The following is a 20,508-nucleotide window of genomic DNA, read 5'->3' on the forward strand; positions in this document are numbered from 1 at the left end:
CATCCTTGAATGTGAAGTCAAGTGGGCCTTAGGAAGCATCACTATGAACAAAGCTAGTGGAGGTGATGGAATTCCAGTTGAGCTATTTCAAATCCTGAAAGATGATGCTGTGAAAGTGCTGCACTCAATATGCCAGCGAATTTGGAAAACTCAGCAGTAGTCACAGGAGTGGAAAACGTCAATTTTCATTCCAATCCCAAAGAAAGGCAATGTCAAAGAGTGCTCAAACTACTGCACAATTGCACTCATCTCACACGCTAGTAAAGTAATGCTTAAAATCCTCCAAGCCAGGTTTCAGCAATACGTGAACTGTGAACTTCCAGGTGTTCAGGCTGATTTTAGAAAAGGTAGAGGAACCAGAGATCAAAGTGCCAACATCTGCTGGATCATCGAAAAAGCAAGATGCCGGGAGCCAGCGTGAGGAACTCCGCCCGTGGCAAAGGTCATGAGGAAGGAGGCTCAGCATACACAAAGGCAAGATCGAGCCTCAGGAGTCCCCCTGGAAATTCTTGAGCATCTACCCCCCAAACCAGAGTCTGCCTACTTTCTGCTTTGTGCTTTCACCTACACCTCTGACTTTATGGGGGGCTGTCCCCCACTACCTCTCTCTGAAAAAAGAGTTAACTACAGCTCCAGTTAATAATTCCTGGGTGTGACAGTGTTTCAACCTACGAACTCCTTTGGAAGTCCTCTAGCCTGCCTGAATAGGTTTTTCCGGCCACATGTGATTGTTCAGAGCCTCCCAACTGTGAGAGGCATGAGATGTTCTAAACTGTCTAAATACAGATTCCTTTCAGCAGTTAAAAGATTGATTAGAAATTGTATTGGTGAAGGGTTTTTCACTTGTTGGGCCAATGTTTGCTGCTAAGTCTCCATATCCCTTACTCACTGTGTCCCTGGCAGTGTATTGATTGATATAATTAGTGTATAGAAATGTAAGTAGTAGCTTCAATGTTTGTAACCTTGGACCCTTGAGTTAATTCTTTTCTTGTTATAGCCCACCACACCTTTGCCCTATAGGAATGCAACTTTATCTAATGCTTTTGGAGGCTGGCGCCTGACTTTAGAATAATCACCTTTAGAGAAAAATAAGTTTCTTAAAATGTTAGCAGGCCTCCTGGCCAGAAGATGATGTAAATCACCTAAACTTTTGCATATGCTAAGTTTGAAAGCCTGGCTTTGATTAGGATCAGGGACTGCTGTCCTTGCATGACTCTACCCCTTCCCCCATTATCCTCTATGCATAACTTAAGGTATAAAACTACTTTGGAAAATAAAGTACGCCCTTTTGTTCACCGAAACTTGGTCTCCCCATGTCGTTCTTTCTCTCACCTTCTGGCTGAATTTTCATCCGGGGCGGAGAGGCTCGTCAAGCCTACTAATTTTGCCTGGGCTTCTAAGATCTGATGGGGGAGGCCTTAGTGTCTGCCTACGGCCTACTTAGGTGACGCAAAATTCCTTATTTTGGAATTTTATTAGCTTTCCTCGTAAAGCTAATAAAATTCCTTATTTTGGAATTTTATTAGCTTTCCTCGTAAAGCAAGTTATTCAGCCTCTTTTCTCCACTGAATTTCCTCACTGAGCTATTCTTATTTAATCACTCTTTATATCTTTAATTAGCATTTAAATAAGCTGTTGTTTCCTGATCGCCGAAGCCGTCTCCCCTTCGAAACCCCTGACTGCACCGGGGCTGGACCCCGGCAGCAAGAGAGTTCCATAAAAACATCTTAATGGCACCCCACTCCAGTACTCTTGGCTGGAAAATCCCATGGGCAGAGGAGCCTGGTAGGCTGCAGTCCATGGGGTCGCTAAGAGTCGGACATGACTGAGTGACTTCACTTTCACTTTTCACTTTCATGCATTGGAGAAGGAAATGGCAACCCACTCCAGTGTTCTTGCCTGGAGAATCCCAGGGATGGGGAAGCCTGGTGGGCTACCGTCTATGGGGCCGCACAGAGTCGGACATGACTGAAGTGACTTAGCAGTAGTGCTTTATTGACTATGCCAGAGCCTTTGACTGTGTGGATCACAAGAAACTGTGGGAAATTCTGAAAGAGATGGGAATACTAGACCACCTGACCTGCCTCTTGAGAAACCTATATGCAGGTCAGGAAGCAACAGTTAGAACTGGACATGGAACAACATACTGGTTCCAAATAAGAAAAGGAGTACCTCAAGGCTGTATATTGTCACCCTGCTTATTTAACTTCTATGCAGAGTACATCATGAGAAACGCTGGGCTGGAAGAAGCACAAGCTAGAATCAAGACTGCTGGGAGAAATAACAATAACCTCAGATATGCAGATGACACCACCCTTATGGCAGAAAGTGAAGAGGAACTAAAGAGCTTCTTGTTGAAAGTGAAAGAGGAGAGTGAAAAAGTTGGCTTAAAACTCAACATTCAGAAATCGAAGATCATGGCATCTGGTCCCATCACTTCATGGGAAGTAGATGGGGAAACAGTGGAAACAGTGTCAGACTTTATTTTTTTGGCTCCAAAATCACTGCAGATGATGACTGCAGCCATGAAATTAAAAGACACTTACTCCTTGGAAGGAAAGTTATGACCAACCTAGATTGCATATTCAAAAGCAGAGACATTACTTTGCCAACAAAGGTCCGTCTAGTCAAGGCTATGGTTTTTCCAGTGGTCATGTATGGATGTGAGAGTTGGACTATGAAGAAAGCTGAGTGCCTAAGAATTGATGCTTTTGAACTGTGGTGTTGGAGAAGACTCTTGAGAGTCCCTTGGACTGCAAGGAGATCCAACCTGTCCATCCTAAAGGAGACCAGTCCTGGGTGTTCATTGGGAGAAATGATGCTGAGGCTGAAACTCCAATATTTTAGCCACCTCATGCAAAGAGTTGACTCATTGGAAGAGACTCTGATGCAGGGAGGGATTGGGGGCAGGAGGAGAAGGGGACGACAGAGGATGAGATGGTTGGATGGCATCACCAACTCGATGGACGTGAGTTTGAGTGAACTCCGGGAGTTGGTGATGGACAGGAAGGCCTGGTGTGCTGCAATTCATGGGATTGCAAAGAGTCGAATACGACTGAGCGACTGAAATGAACTGAACTGAAGGGAGTGAAGAATAAGCTGTGAAGAGTTATGGAAGGAGTAATCCAGATGGAGGGATTAAGAAATGCAAGACCCTTAAGTGGAAGTTGCCAGGTGTTTTTGAGACCAACAAAGAAGCCAGTGTGAATTATGTTTATGTCTTTATAGTTTGGGCTTTTCTATGTTTGTTTTAATGGATAAATGTGTGTTTGGGTTAAGATTATAGGTTAGGTTTTATGGTATAGTTTAGGGGTTAGGTTTTTGGAATTAATGACTAGGTGTTGGGAGCCTCGTTAGGCATTACTGACAAAATGGAGGCACGGCCACAACCCCCTCTCTGTCCCGCAGACACGGACCCAGGATGAAGGAGTTAGGCTGTGTGATTCTGACTTGGTTTTTCCTTTCCTCGGCTGAGTTGACTGAAAAGAAAATTAAGGGGCTTATTGTTCTTGAGAGGAGCATGAGAAGGCACAAAGTCTTCTGCAGCTGTGCTCAGAGAATAATTCATAAAGTTAATCATTGACATTTGTTCAAGGACTTTTACAAAAGAGTGTTCCAGGGTGAGCACACAGGCCGCAGCTTGAGACCATGGGAGGGACTGCTATCTGAAGCATAATTGTGAGGAAAGTGTTTATGGCAAAAGAGTTTGCTGAATTTAGGTCGTAGGAATAATTAAAATAGTTAGAAGCTAAAGATTTAAGGAATGTTGTAATGTTAGCATGTTCTACCATAGCTTATAGAAAGTAGGGACTTTAGAGATATTATTAGCTAGAAACCCTTTCTAAGAAATAGTGAGCTTAGGATACTAGGGGCAAACAGGACTTAGAAAGATAAGAAATAAACTGAGGAATGTGGTATGCAGCCCAGACATTAGCATGAGTTACAGTGTATTCACAAGGACACATGAGAAAAAGTAGATAAGAGAATCGCTGAGGCAGAAACTCCTTTTGAGGGGCAACAATGATTTATGGAGACAACAAATCTGGGCTAGTGGGAACTGAAAATATCAAACCTCTGACCTAATGCTTTTGTAAAAGTATAAAAGAGAATCATAAGCTTGAAATAAACAGGCAGTCCAAGAAAACTGAGAGGCTGCCTCAGTTTCTCACCTACACCACTCATCTCTTCAGGTTGAATCCCTGGCTGCTGGAGCTGGACTCTGGCAACTAGGTTTTAGGGATCATGTGTTAGGTTTTAGGAAAAAGATGTTAGGAATTAGGTGTTCAGTTAACGGGTTATGGCAGGGATCAAGGTATGGGTGCAGGTTAGGATTCAGGTATGGGATAGTGTTGTTTCAATCACTAAGTCATATTCAATTTATTGCAACTCTGTGGACAGAAGTTGTTGACATTTCTTCTGGAAATCTTGATTCCACCTTGTGATTCATCCAATCCAGCATTTCACATGATGTGCGCTGCATGTAAGTTAAGTAAGCTGGGTGACAATATAAAACCCTGACAAATCTTTCTCAACTTGGAACCAGTCTATTGTTCCATGTCCTGTTCTAGATGTTGCTTCCTGACCTGCATATAAGTTTCTCAGGAGACAGGAAAGGGGGTCTGGTATTCCCATCTCTTTAAGGATTTTCCACAGTTTGTTGTGATCCACACAGTCAAAGGCTTTCTCATAGTCACTGAAACAGAAGTAGGTGTTTTTCTGGAATACTCTTGCTTTTTTTTTATGATGCAGCAGATGTTGGCAATTTGATCTCTGGTTCCTCTGCCTTTCCTACACTCAGCTTGTACATCTGGAATTTCTCGGTTCATGTACTGCTGAAGCCTAGCTTGAAGGATTTTGAGCATAACCTTACTAGCATGTGAAATGAGCACAATCGTATGGTAGTTAGAACATTCTCATGGCTTTCCTGGTGGCTCAGACAGTAAAGAACCCACCTGCGATGCAGCTGACATGAGTTTGATCCCTGGATTGGGAAGATCTCCTGGAGAAGGGCATGGCTACCCACTCCAGGATTCTTGCCTGTAGAATTTTATGGACAGAAAAGCCTGACAAACTACAGTCCATGGGGTTGCAAAGAGTAGGACACAGCTGAAAGACTAACACCTTCAGTAACACTTTGAACATTCTCTGGCATTGCCCTTCTTTGGGATTGGATAGAAAACTGAACTTTTTCTTTCCTGTGGCCACTACTGAGTTTTCCAAACTTGTTGACATATTAAATGCACCATTTTAACACATCTTTTAGGATTTTAGGATTCACCATAGTGACAGCATTTTACCTTGCTCAGCTCTTTGAAAACTCCATCCCCCAATACAGCCACATCCTGGGGTCCTGGGGGCTAGAGGTTTAGCATGTAAATTTGAGGGGACACGAATGAACCTATACTGTCCTGCTTAGGAATGAGCTAACACGTGCCTCGGTCCCTCCTTCCCTCAAGTCTCATGGGGGTGATTTAACGGCCAAGGGAGAGGCTACTCTTGCAGGGTTTCTGTCCCAGCTGGCGAACCCTTCTCTGCTCTCTTTGATCAGGCAGCAGCAGTCCCAGACCCATTCTGGGGTTTTTCGCTGTGTCCTGCTCAGGTGCTCAGTGTTCTGGAACCCAAGAGCCAATAGCTTCATGAGGGCCAGGTGAATGGCTTTTTGACAAGAAACCTCAACCAAAGGGAGAAAACTTATGGGGCATTACAGGTGGGAGAAAGTCACGGTCTGGTTTATGCTTCAGAAATACCATATTGAGATGGGGTGTGAGATGCACCATGGGGGCAGGGAGTTTTGAAGGTCCTGATGGAGGGATCGGGCTTGGGCCAGGGCTGTGGCCATAGAGGGGAGTTAGTGTGGGCACTGGCCATAGACTCTGGGGGAGAGCTGACAGTCATTGGAGCGCAAGGGAAGTGGGAGGCCCTGGGTGTCTGGGCTCAGCCACCAGGGAAGGCAGGGCTGCCTCTGGGTGTCAGTGTTGCAGTGAAAAGGAAAAAAAAAAAAAAAAGAGGAATGAGTTTTTTTCTTTCCTTTTTCTGAGAACAAAGAAGATAAAGAGAACAGTGAGCAGGCCTGAACATTCCTAGTATTTTTGCTTTGTTGTTCAGTCACTCAGTCGTGTCTGACTGACTGTGACCGCATGGACTGCAACATTCCAGGTTTCCCTGTCCTTCACTGTCTACCAGAGTTTCCTCAAACTCATGTCCATTGAGTCAGTGATGTCATTCTGCCTTCGGCCAGATGTGTGTATTTCCTGACCAAACAGTTTAAATGTTGCAATGTTCAGTTTGCCATTTTTATGGCTTTATTGGGTCCTCCAGTTTCTCAGTTTTTCTAGACATTGCAACACCATCCTTCAATCATTTCTTAAGACCTCAGACCATTATTTAGGGGTTAGATGTATGTTTAGGAGCTAACAGTCTACCTGGAGTTTTTCTCCTTGATAAACTGAACAGCAGGTAATGATTGTCTTGTCCTAGGTCTGAGTGTTTTATGACCCTCCAGACCAGGGATGCATTCTTCTGAATGTCTGTAAAGTGGAACAAATGCAGCTTTAGCCTAGTGGAGCCAAAAACTTTTGTGGGAGAATTAAAATTGAAATTAGGAAAAGAACCAAGGCTCTGACTTCTACACTGACTGCCCAGCAATTTCTACCACACTGGGACAGGTTATGGGTAAGCTGGACCCTCACAGTCCTTTATCTGCCTAGGGGGAGAATGTCTTAAAAGCTGCACGTGGCAGATCATGGATGGATGAGTGTTTGTAGCAGATGTGGATGGAAAGATGACTCTATTCCTATGTCAGCAGGGCCTTCCCAGTGTAAAGATCCGTGTGGTTCCCCAGGCCAGTCAACTCCTCACATCATCCTACCTGGAAGCTGAGATCCAGGACCACAAGAGCAGAGGCCTTCCCTCTTATTCATCTGTAACTTCCTGCTCCCACAGTGAGGAACCTGGTGCCCACCACTTGCCATTTATCCATGTATTGCTCCTTTCCAGATGACATGTGCAGAGGTTTCAGCGTTGCCAGCTCCTGCACCTTGGGAAGAACTCCACAAAATAAAGCCCATAGTTTATGTGTGATCCATTTTGCATTTCGTCTACAGAGTCTGTTGCAGGGAGAAAGCCAATTCTGACTCCCTGTTAGAAACTCTTTCTTTCACTTGTTCTTTGTTGTTTTTGTTTTTATAATCATATTTAATAGTATGGACACTGCCCTTCTGCTTGACTATAAACAAAAGCACCTTTGTTCAGCTTATAGAGAGATAATATGTCCCTTCTCACTCAGCAGTGGCCACAGGACTGGAAAAGGTGAGTTTTCTTTTCAATCCCAAAGAAAAGACAAGGCCAAAGAATGTTCAAACTATTAGACAATTGCACTGATTTCACAAGCTAGCACAGTAAGGAAGGCTGTGAATTCTCCAAGCTAGGTTTCATCAGTACGTGAAATGAGAACTTCCAGATGTTCAAGCTGGATTTAGAAAAGGCAGAGGAACCAGCGATCTAATTGCCAACTTCCACTGAATCATAGAAAAAGCAAAAGACCTCCAGAAAACATCTACTTCTGCTTCTTTGACCACACTAAAGTTGCTAAATGTGCGGATCACAACAAACTGTGGAAAATTCTGAAAGAGATGGGAATACCAGACCACTTGACTTGCCTCTTGAGAAATCTGTATGCAGGTCAGGAAGCAACAGTTAGAACTGGACATGGAACAACAGACTGGTTCCAAATAGGAAAAGGAGTACGCCAAGGTTGTACATTGTCACCCTGCTTATTTAACTTCTATGCAGAGTACATCATGAGAAATGTTGGACTGGAAGAAACAAAAGCTGGAATCAAGATTGCCGGAAGTAATATCAATAACCTCAGATGTGCAGATGACACCACCCTTATGGCAGAAAGTGAAGAGGAACTCAAAAGCCTCTTGATGAAAGTGAAAGTGGAGAGTGAAAAAGTTGGCTTAAAGCTCAACATTCAGAAAACGAAGATCATGGCATCCGGTCTCATCACTTCATGGAAAATAGATGAGGAAACAGCGGAAACAGTGTCAGACTTTATTTTTGGGGGCTCCAAAATCACTGAAGATGGTGACTGCAGCCATTAAATTAAAAGACACTTACTCTTTATAAGGAAAGTTATGACCAACCTAGATAGCATATTCAAAAGCAGAGACATTACTTTGCCAACAAAGGCCCATCTAGTCAAGGCTATGGTTTTTCCAGTGGTCATGTATGGATGTAAGAGTTGGACTATAAAGAAAGCTGAGTGCCGAAGAATTGATGGTTTTGAACTGTGGTGTTGGAGAAGACTCTTGAGAGTCCCTTGGACTGCAAGGAGATCCAACCAGTCCATTCTAAAGGAGACCAGTCCTGGGTGTTCATTGGAAAGCCTAATGATGAAGCTGAAGCTCCAATACTTTGGCCAACTGATGTGAATAACTGACTCATTGGAAAAGACCCTGATGTTGAGGGAAAATAGAAGGCAGAAGAAGGAGACGACAGACGATGAGATGGTTAGATGGCATCACCAACTCGATGGATATCAATTTGAGCAAGCTCTGGGAAATGGTGATGGACAGGGAAGCCTGGTGTGCTACAGTCCATGGGATGTAAAAGAATACCAGATCACCTTACCTGCCTTCTGAGATACCTGTATGCAGGTCAAAAAACAAGTTAGAACCGGACATGAAACAACAGACTGGCTCCAAATTGAGAAAGGAGTACATCAAGGCTGTATATCATCACCCTGCTTATGTAACTTAATATGCAGAGAACATCATGCAAATTGCCAGGCTGGATAAAGCACAAAGTGAAATCAAGACTGCCAGGAGAAATGTCAATAACCTCAGATATACAGATGACACCAATCTTATGGCAGAAAGTGAAGAGGAACTAAAGAGCCTCATGATGAAGGTGAAAGAGGAGAGTGAAAAAGATGGCATAAAGCTCAACATTCAAAAGACTAAGATCATGGCATCTGGTCCCATCACTTCATGGCAAATAGATGGGGAAACAATGGAGGCAGTGACAGACTTCACTTTATTTGGCTCCAAAATCACTGTGGTCGGTGAGTGGAACCATGAAATTTAAAAAAATGCTTGCTCCTTGGAAGAAAGGCTATGACCAACCTAGACAACATATTAAAAAGCAGAGATATTACTTTTCAGGTAAATGTCCATCTAGTCAAAGATATGGTTTTTCCAGAAGTCATGTATGGATGTGAGAATTGAACCATAAAGAAAGCTGAGCACTGAAGAATTGATGCTTTTAAACTGTGGTGTTGGAGAAGACTCTTGAGAGTCCCTTGGACTGCAAGGAGATCCAATCAGTCCATCCTAAAGGAGACCAGTCCTAGATGTTCATTGGAAGGCCTGATGATGAAGCTGAAGCTCCAATACTTTGGCCAACTGATGTGAATAACTGACTCATTGGAAAAGACCCTGATGTTGGGGGGAAATAGAAGGCAGAAGAAGGAGGCAACAGACGACGAGATGGTTAGATGGTATCACCAACTCGATGGATATCAGTTTGAGCAAGCTCTGGGAAATGGTGATGGACAGGGAAGCCTGGTGTGCTACAGTTCATGGGATTGCAAAGAGTTGGACACGACTAAGCGACTGAACAATAAATACGTCAGACATGATTTATTTTTGTCTTTCCATTGATTCATGGCTCATTGCTTTCTATTGCTGAGCAGTATCCCATTGCATGTGTGTGGAAGGAAAAACAATTTTTCTTCTACTCTTGTAGGTTATTAGTCGAGACTTCTCCTGTAAAAAACAAAGAAAAAAAATAGATTTCCAGGAGAAAAAACAGTTTAATAACATGTATACCTCCTGTATATAGAAGAGCTACCCAGGAAAACGGAATCACTCCCTGAAATGTCCAAAGCCAGCACCTCAAATACCATTTTAGGATACAAACAAAAGAAAGACCTTGGGGAATGGGGGAAGTCAGTTTTGGCAGGTCATCATGCAAAGCACAGAAAAGAAGTGTATGATTGTTTGCTGATTGAAATCAGAACTCCTCCACCATCAAATCTCTATGTGAGATTTAATCATCCTTGTATTTCTGGTGCAAAGAGGGACAGCCTTTAAATATGGACATTTCTCTATTGTAAAAGTCTGTCACAAAAGGGCAATCTCTGCTCATTTTTCTGAGCAGATATTCTGAGGTTCTTTTTCTTAGTTTGTGAAGTAATCCTCAGACTGAAACAATCCTTTTATCAAAGAGGCATATTTTGGGGGTAGCATATTCTACTTATCTTGACACAGATGTAACCCAATTTGCCTATACGTTCATCTTTTGAAGGATATACTGATTTCTTCACGTGTTTAGCTATTATGGATAGTATTGCTATGCATAATTGCATCTCTGCTTGAATTTGGAGATAGATTTTCAAAGCAGTTGTCTAAATACAGAAAGAGAGCACGATTGTTGGACCCCGAGGTGAGAGGTTTTAGCTTTGGAAAAAACTGCCCAACTGTCTTACAAAATGGCTGTACCTACTTCCTACCAGCAGTGAGGGAAAGTTTCTGTTGTTTTTCACCCTCTAGCAGTTGATATTGTTATACATATGGAGTTAAGCAGTCCAAATTGGTGTGGTGTGATATCTCATGATTTTAATCTATAATTCCCTAGTAGTATGATATTTTGTGTAATTTTTGTGTGATATTTGTAAGGTGAGTGGAGAGAAAAAGAAGCAAGCTGAGTCCTCTGGTAAGAAAAGGGAAGTTTATTAGAGGGAAAAGAGAGGGTGACTGGCTCTTAAGGAGAACCAGCCTCCTCCCTTTCTGACGGGGTCCTTCTCATACCCCACCAATGAAAAATTCTCTGTAGGGATGGTCACGTAGCCAGAGGTCTGGAATTGGGGGTCTGACACCTTTGAGAAGATAGGCACCAGTGAGAAAATAGCATGCCATTTGGGCAGTTTGGTCAGTCTCACGGATCACTGTGAATTTATTCTTTGTTTGCGAGGTCAACATAATGAGCCATCTTATCAAGGAGACCCCATGTGGGCCCTATCATTCCAGCCTTTTTGATTTAGGATAAGGGCTGAAGGTCAATCTTCTGTAACCACTTCCTGTGGGACAGGGGCATCATGGGGGTGAGATAAGAAAAGGCTGAAATGTGGGTCAAGGGGGTTTGTGTGGGGTCGAAGTGTTTGATAATCTGAGTGAGTTAGAAGCAGCTCATGGGTAGTTCAGTTGGTGAAGGCCTGTAAGTGGTCCTGAAGAAATTTTGAAAAAAGATGCATTAAACATGGGCTGAAAGTTGGAAATGGGGAGTGCCGATCTTCAGGGTGAGGAGATGGATAAGCAAATCCAACAATTACGGGCCAGGGGTGGGTTTGAGGTATTGAGTAAACAATGGGTCAGATTTAGAGTTCTGAATAGGTAGGCTAGTTTTGGGGCAGGGTATTAATGTGAAGTTTGGACTGTAAAAGAAGAGAGAGTAAGAGTAAAATCATGGTGTGATGTCTCATGTCTAAGGGGATAAAATGCTAAAAATAAGAATCCAGGTGTAGAAATAAATTTGGGTTGGTGTGAATTCTATGAAATCTCCCTAGAGCCAAAGATCAGTTATAAAGTCAAGGAGAATGGGGAGATCAGTAACAATGGCGTTTCCAGAAAAAGTAAGGGCTTGTGTTATTATGTGAAGGAAAGTAGATAATGAATTCGTCTAAGCTGATCACAGTAGGAGTTGGGCCACACCCCAGAAAAACAAGAACTATGGAGAAGTAGGTAAAACAGAGGGAAAGTTTTTGAATGATAGTCCACTCAGGGGGAGACACAGAGTAAACTCCTATTGTGAAGAGGGTAAGTAGGGGAAATCCCAGTTGTGTTTGGCTGTTCTGATTCTTGTAGAATTTGGTTCAGTCGAAGCCTGGTGGGTCCCAGAACAGTGCTGGTGTAGTGAGGAGTGTCTGAGTGGGGAATGTTTCTTGGCAGAGATGGAGCATCTCCTGGGGCATGCTTTAATCTAGAAATATGAAACCAAGAGGAGTGACCTGCCAGTTTAGCAGCTGTTGGTGTGGTTAGAATGACCTCAAGTGGACCAGTCCATGGAGGCTGGAGATCCTTATGGTGTAAGGTTTCAAGCAGGGCTCAATCCCCGGGTATGAGGGTTTAGTCAGCTGAATTTGTTTGATGAGGCTTTGGGAGATAAAGGTCTGCATGTTCTCTCATGAAGTGTCTTAAGGTTAAGGGTGGAAAGATAATCTCCCAGCAAGGGGCTGGCAGTAGGGAACTGACCTAAGAAAAAAGGGCGTCCATATGTTGTTGCCAGGTATTCCAGGAAACAAACTCATCAGAAGGACAGTGTGAATAGTGGAGTGCAGTGTATCACACCTGTGGGTCTGAGGCAGAGTTTCTTCTTTAGTCAGGGACCGCAACTGACTTTTGTGACAACCTTATATACCTTAAGTGTATGTGCCCTAACCCACATCCCCAGATTTCTCAAGTTAGCTAAGGAAAACATTAGAAGGAGATACAATTAGGTTATAGTCAAGATTCACAATCTAAAGCCCAACTAGTCACACAGTGCTGCCTACACCAATGGGCATTACTAGATTACAGAAGGTGATTGATTATGCAGTCAACCATTCTTCTTGGCTCCAGGGAGTCTAGGTGTGAGATCAGCCCGGTCCATTTGTCCAGTAGAGAGACTCATTTGGTCATTCTAATATGTCGTTTCCATGACTAACAGATCCATGGTCCAAAGTTCGCTGAGAGTTCAAAATGGAATTTCCTTTCTTTCAAAATGGAGTCAGTTTAGTCATAGTAGCCTGCTCTTTTCCTCCTTCCTTACCCCTACTTGATGCTCTCAACTTCCAATGTGAGCATCACCCATCGGGATGTATTGTACCTTAGGCCTTTTGTCATATACTTGGGTGAATGAGGTTAATCTTAATGAGACAAAGTTGACAATACATTGGAGAATACAAGGCCCACATAACAAAATTAACTGAGCAACTATCACAATGGTTAATATAGTTTTCCACCAATCACCCTTTATCCAGGACAAAACAAAAATCCAGAAGGAAGATCATTATCAGACATAGCTTCTACTTGGCTTTTCATATCACCTAAAGCAGTGGATACATTGCCAGATAAGTCAGGAATATATACACAACAGTCAACCTTAATTACAGCACAGGTCCCTCCTTGAGCAGCTGTAAGTAAGTCTAAAGCCATCTGATGTTGAATTACTGCCTTTCTCATTTGTATTTGCTCAGTATTTAATGCTTGAATTGCCCTCAGGCTATCGTTTAGGGCTCTCTGGGTGAAATTAGTGAGGGCCTCGACCCTAATCATTTTATCTGTGGTGTCCAACAAAGGAACAACTATAGCAGTCAAATCATCATACCAATGGAAAACTGACTGTGACTATCTGGCCTGTAGTGAGGGCAAATTTACGGGCTCTTGTATTGTTGGCCTCATGTTTCCATCTTCCTACCCATCCTGGAGGTAGCCATGGCCACAAACTGGTCCCACATAGCCAGCCGGTGCCTTTAACGGCAATCCACCTGACTCCAGGGTTGAATTTCCAGTCTGTTCAAGGCCATTGGGGGGTTTGATTGGGGTCATAAGTAACTTTATAAGTTTTGTAGCACTGTTCTCTTCATAGAAAGCCCATCAGTTTCAAGTCCTTTTTGTCTATCGTCTGGTTGTTATATAGTGTATATAGTGTGTATATCCTGCTCCCAGCAAATGTCAGCTATCATAACAGGCTGCCCTTTTTCTGGAGTAACCCACATGTAATCATCCCATATTTGGTAGATTTGGTCAAAATATCTATTAGCTTTTGATTGTTTGGAATTACTGGCTGTCACATAATATTGATAAGCATTTTCTAAGCTAAGAGTATAATTAAAAAGAATCTTCTGACTTTCTGCCAGACTATCAGCCTTTCTATCACACCAGTGGTTGGTGGGTGTTGTAATTACAGTTTCTGCACTTGGTTTTTGTGGGTTTCTATGAAGCAGGAAGTCACATAAACTGGGCATGTCACACCTCCGTAGGGATGACAGCCACCATGAGAGACCATCCATGATGGACCTGGGCATAGCGCCACACACCCAGCAATTAGATTTCTTATGGAAGTCGGCATAGGAATGTGCCCATGAAATGAAAATGTTATCCTGTGCTGAAACTATGGCTAGACCCAGGATAATACCAACGAGCCCGGGTAGTAGTAGTTGATTATAGAGCTTCATTTCTTCTTCTTCTGTTTTAAGATGACCTTGGTTTCATGAGGATCAGCAGGGTCCTTCTGTGTAGTCCACTCGGCATCCTCTGGGTCTGCATTGGTACGCCTTCTTCACTCTCATGTGGTGGATCCGGGGAGTGACACCTTCAACTTTAACTGCCATCGGGTGGCTAAAACAACAGTATAAGGACCTTTCCAATGTCGGGCCAAGGAATTGTGTTTCCAGTCTTTGACCCACACCTGATCACCGAGCACAAATTCGTGAATCTGTTCCCCAAGGGGGAACGGTACTCTTTCTTGTACAAAGTTAGTTACTTGGTTTATTACCTTACCTAAATGTTCCATATGCTGCGAAATCCCATCCCCTTTCCTGTGGCAAGTCTGCTAACACCTGCCTCACTATGGGAGGGGGTCTCCCACAGACAATTTCATAAGGAGAATAACCGTGGGATTGCGGGGTTACCCTTAATATGAGTAAGGCTGCCGGAAGCAAGTATATCCCTGAACAGTCAGTCTCTATGATCCATTTTGAAAGTGTCTCTTCAAGAGTTTGGTTGGTTCTTTCCACCATTCCAGAACTCTGGGGCCTATATGCTGTATGTAATTTCCACTTGATATTTAGAGCTTTACATACTGTTGAATGAAGTCGGCTACAAAGGCAGGGCCGTTGTCTGATGCTATACTGGTTGGGAACCCAAATCTGGGAATTATTTCTCAATTCAGACAGTGAGCTACTTCAGTTGCTTTTTCAGTTTGGGTGGGGAAGCCCTCCGCCGAACTGGAGAAGGTACATACTATGACTAGTAAGTAACGATAATGCCGGTAGGGTTTCATCTCAGTAAAGTTCACCTCTAAATGCTCAAAGGGCAGAGTGCCCTTTAACTGTATTCCTAGAGACCTTTGTTTATGTTTGGGGGCAGCATTGATCTGTGAGCAAGCAGAACAATTCTGGGATTCCATTCTACATAGGGAAGAAAGACGTGGAATTAAGAAATTTTCCAAATCAATTTTTCCATTTTGTCATGCCTCAAATGGGTTGTCTGTTGAATGTGAGACACTAGCGAGGGGCCAGAGTCTCGGAAACCAGCAACCTGCCATCTGGCAGTCCCACCAACACTTTTCATTTTTGGTGGCCCTTTCTGTTTTAGCCAATTGATCTTGGGCTGGGGTATACTGCGGAAGAGTTGAAGTTAACTCAGGCACTTTCCAGAGTACAAAAGTTCTAATAAGCCACCCCCACCAGCCCCAAGTTCCTTAGCTGCCACCTTTGCGATTTTATCTGCCAGTCAGTTTCCTTGCACCTGTGGGGTATCCTCATTTTGGTGACCCCGGCAGCGCATCACTGTCTCTTTTTCACGTTCCCATACAACATCTAGTAGGCTCAAGATCTTCTCCTTGTTTTGAATGTCCTTTCTGTTAGCTGTCAAGAGACTTCTCTCCTTGTAGGGCCCCATGCACGTGCAACACAGTGAGAGCATACCTAGCTAGAGTCAGTGTAAATGTTTGTCTTCTTACCTTTTGACAGCTGGAGAGCCTGAATTAGAGCACATAATTCAGCTTGCTAAGCAGACCAGTGGGATGGCAGGGAACCAGCTTCAGTGATGGTTTCCTCTGTGACTACCGCATGTCCCGACAGCCATTGTCCTTGTTTCACCAGGCTGATGCCATTGGTGTATAGGACCCAGTCTGGGTCTGGGATTGGCTGGTCCCTCAGGTCAGGCCTGCTAGCATAAACTTCTTCCAAGATCTCTTTACAAGTATGTGAATGTCCACCTTCTCCCACAGGAAGGAGTGTAGCTGGGTTTAAGGCCTGGCAAGGCTCAATAGTGACATGGGGGTTCTCACATAAAGTCTCCTGGGATTGCGTAATCCGAGACGTTGACAGCCACTTGTTGGGGTCTCCTCGGAGGAGAGCGTTGACCTCATGAGGGGACTTTTAAGGTTAAGTCTCAGCCTGAAGTCAGCTTGGTTGCCTCCTGAGCCAGTAAGGCAACTGTAGCAATTGCCCGTAAACATCTAGGCCATCCGGTGGCAAGACTGTCCAGTCGTTTGGAGAGATAGGCCACCGGTCTGTCCCATTTCCCATTCTGGGTTAATACACCCATAGCCACTTTACCCTTTTCAGTTACAGAAAGAGTAAATGGCTTAGTAAGGTCTGGCAGGCCCAAGGTGGTGCCGATATAAGTGCTAACGTTAGTTGTTCACAGGACTGCTGCTGTCTTTCAGTCCAATTTAATGAATCCCCTTCTGACCCTGTTGGAGTTCATATAAAGGCTGGGCCATCTGAGAATATCCTGGGATGCAAATCCTACAAAACTCAGTTCAGTTCAGTCACTCAGTCGTGTCCGATTCTTTGTGACCCCATGAATCGCAGCATGCCAGGACTCCCTGTCCATCACCATCTCCCGGAGTTCACCCAGACTCACGTCCATCAAGTCAATGATGCCATCCAGCCATCTCATCCTCTGTCGTCCCCTTCTCCTCCTGCCCCCAATCCCTCCCAGCATCAGAGTCTTTTCCAATGAGTCAACTCTTCGCATGAGGTGGTCAAAGTACTGGAGTTTCAGCTTTAACCTCATTCCTTCGAAAGAAATCCCAGGGCTGATCTCCTTCAGAATGGACTGGTGGGATCTCCTTGCAGTCCAATGGACTCTCAAGAGTCTTCTCCAACACCACAGTTTAAAGCATCAATTCTTCGGCGCTCAGCCTTCTTCACAGTTCAACTCTCACATCCATACATGACCACAGGAAAAACCATAGCCTTGACTAGACTGACCTTTGTTGGCAAAGTAATGTCTCTACTTTTGAATATGCGATCTAGGTTGGTCATAACTTTCCTTCCAAGGAGTAAGCGTCTTATAATTTCATGACAGCAGTCACCATCTTCAGTGATTTTGGAGCCCGAAAAAATAAAGTCTGACACTGTTTTCACAGTTTCCCCATCTATTTCCCATGAAGTGATGGGACCAGATGCCATGATCTTTGTTTTCTGAATGTTGAGTTTTAAGCCAACTTTTTCAATCTCCTCTTTCACGTTCATCAAGAGGCTCTTTAGTTCCTCTTCATTTTCTGCCATAAGGGTGGTGTCATCTGCATATCTGAAGTTATTAATATTTCTCCTGGCAATTTTGATTCCAGCTTGTTTTCTTCCAGCCCAGCATTTCTCATGAAGTACTCTGCATATAAGTTAAATAAACAGGGTGACAATATACAGCCTTGAAGTACTCCTTTTCCTATTTGGAACCAGTCTGTTGTTCCATGTCCAGTTCTAACTGTTGCTTCCTGACCTGCATACAAATTTCTCAACAGGCAGGTCAGGCGGTCTGGTATTCCCATCTCTTTCAGAATTTTCCACAGTTTATTGTGATCCACACAGTCAAAGGCTTTGGCATAGTCAATAAAGCAGAAATAGATGCTTTTCTGGAACTCTCTTGCTTTTTCCATGATCCAGCGGATGTTGGCAACTTGGTCTCTTGTTCCTCTGCCTTTTCTAAAACCAGCTTGAACATCATGAAGTTCACGGTTCACATATTGCTGAAGTATGGCTTGGAGAATTTTGAGCATTACTTTACTAGCATGTGAGATGAGTGCAGTTGTGTGGTAGTTTGAGCATTCTTTGGCATTGCCTTTCTTTGGGATTAGACAAAAAACTTTCCAGTCCTGTGGCCACTGCTGAGTTTTCCAAATTTGCTGGCATATTGAGTGCAGCACTTTCACAGCATCATCTTTCAGGATTTGAAATGGCTCAACAGGAATTCCATCACCTCCACTAGCTTTGTTCGTAGTGATGCTTTCTAAGGCCCACTTGACTTCACATTCCAGGATGTCTGGCTCTAAGTCAGTGATCACACCATCGTGATTATCTGGGTCGTGAAGATCTTTTTTGTATAGTTCTGTGTATTCTTCCCACCTCTTCTTACTAGCTTCTGCTTCTGTTAGTTCCATACCATACTGTCCTTTATCAAGCCCATCTTTGCATGAAATGTCCCCTTGGTATCTCTAATTTTATTGAAGAGATCTCTAGTCTTTTCCATTCTGTTGTTTTCCTCTATTTCTTTGCACTGATCCCTGAGGAAGGCTTTCTTATCTCTTCTTGCTATTCTTTGGAACTCTGCATTCAGATGCTTATATCTTTCCATTTCTCTTTTGCTTTTCATTCTCTTCTTTTCACAGCTATTTGTAAGACCTCCCCAGACAGCCATTTTGCTTTTTTGCATTTCTTTTCCATGGGGATGGTCTTGATCCCTGTCTCCTGTACAATGTCATGAACTTCATTCCATAGTTCATCAGGCACTCTATCTATCAGATCTAGGCCCTTAAATCTATTTCTCACTTTCACTGTATAATCATAAAGGATTTGATTTAGGTCATACTTGAATGGTCTAGTTGTTTTCCCTACTTTCTTCAATTTAAGTTTGAATTTGGCAATAAAGAGTTCATGATCTGAGCCACAGTCAGCTCCTGGTCTTGTTTTTGTTGACTGTATAGAGCTTCTCCATCTTTGGCTGCAAAGAATATAATCAATTTGATTTCGGTGTTGACCATCTGGTGATGTCCATGTGTAGAGTCTTCTCTTCTGTTGTTGGAAGAGGGTGTTTGCTAATGACCAGTGCATTTTCTTGGCAAAACTCTATTAGTCTTTGCCCTGCTTCATTATGTATCCCAAGGCCAAATTTGCCTGTTACTCCAGGTGTTTCTTGACTTCCTACTTTTGCATTCCAGTCCCTATAATGAAAAGGACATCTTTTTTGGGTGTTAGTTCTAAAAGGTCTTGTGGGTCTTCATAGAACCGTTCAACTTCAGCTTCTTCAGCATTACTGGTTGGGGCATAGACTTGGATTATTGTGATATTGAGTGGTTTGTCTCATCGTTTTTGAGATGGCATCCAAGTACTGCCTTTCGGACTCTTTTGTTGACCATGATGGCTACTCCATTTCTTCTGAGGGAGTCCTGCCCGCAGTAGTAGATATAATGGCCATCTGAGTTAAATTCACCCATTCCAGTCCATTTTAGTTCGCTGATTCCTAGAATGTCGACATTCACTCTTGCCATCTCTTGTTTGACCACTTCCAATTTGCCTTGATTCATGGACCTGACATTCCAGGTTCAAGCTGGTTTTAGAAAAGGCAGAGGAACCAGAGATCTAATTGCCAACATCCACTGGATCATGGAAAAAGCAAGAGAGTTCCAGAAAAACATCTATTTCTGCTTTATTGACTATGCCAAAGCCTTTGACTGTGTGGATCACAATAAACTGTGGAAAATTCTGAAGAGATGGGAATACCAGACTACCTGACCTGCCTGTTGAGAAATTTGTATGCAGGTCAGGAAGCAACAGTTAGAACTGGACATGGAACAACAGACTGGTTCCAAATAGGAAAAGGAGTACTTCAAGGCTGTATATTGTCACCCTGTTTATTTAACTTATATGCAGAGTACTTCATGAGAAACGCTGGACTGGAAGAAACACGAGCTGGAATCAAAATTGCCGGGAGAAATGTTAATAACCTCAGATATGCAGATGACACCACCCTTATGACAGAAAATGAAGAGGAACTCAAAAGCCTCTTGATGAAAGTGAAAGTGGAGAGTGAAAAAGTTGGCTTAAAGCTCAACATTCAGAAAACGAAGATCATGGCATCTGGTCCCATCACTTCATGGGAAATAGATGGGGAAACAGCGGAAACAGTGTCAGACTTTATTTTTCTGGGCTCCAAAATCACTGAAGATGGTGACTGCAGCCATGAAATTAAAAGACGCTTACTCCTTGGAAGGAAAGTTATTACCAACATAGACAGCATATTCAAAAGCAGAGACATTACTTTGCCAACAAAGGTTCGTCTAGTCAAGGCTATGGTTTTTCCAGGGTCATGTATGGATGTGAGAGTTGGACTGTGAAGAAGGCTGAGCGCCGAAAAATTGATGCTTTAAACTGTGGTGTTGGAGAAGACTCTTGAGAATCCCTCCGTCTGCAAGGAGATCCCACCAGTCCATTCTGAAGGAGATCAGCCCTGGGATTTCTTTGGAAGGAATGATGCTAAAGCTGAAACTCCAGTACTTTGGCCACCTAATGCAAAGAGTTGACTCATTGGAAAAGACTCTGATGCTGGGAGGGATTGGGGGCAGGAGGAGAAGGGGACGACAGAGGATGCGATGGCTGGATGGCATCACTGACTCTATGGACGTGAGTCTGGGTGAACTCAGGGAGTTGGTGATGGACAGGGAGGCTTGGTGTGCTGCAATTCATGGGGTCGCAGAGTTAGACACGACTGAGCGACTGATCTGATCTTATCTGAT

This window comes from Bos indicus x Bos taurus, chromosome 1, assembly GCF_003369695.1.
Source record: "Bos indicus x Bos taurus breed Angus x Brahman F1 hybrid chromosome 1, Bos_hybrid_MaternalHap_v2.0, whole genome shotgun sequence".
Taxonomy (NCBI): domain Eukaryota; kingdom Metazoa; phylum Chordata; class Mammalia; order Artiodactyla; family Bovidae; genus Bos; species Bos indicus x Bos taurus.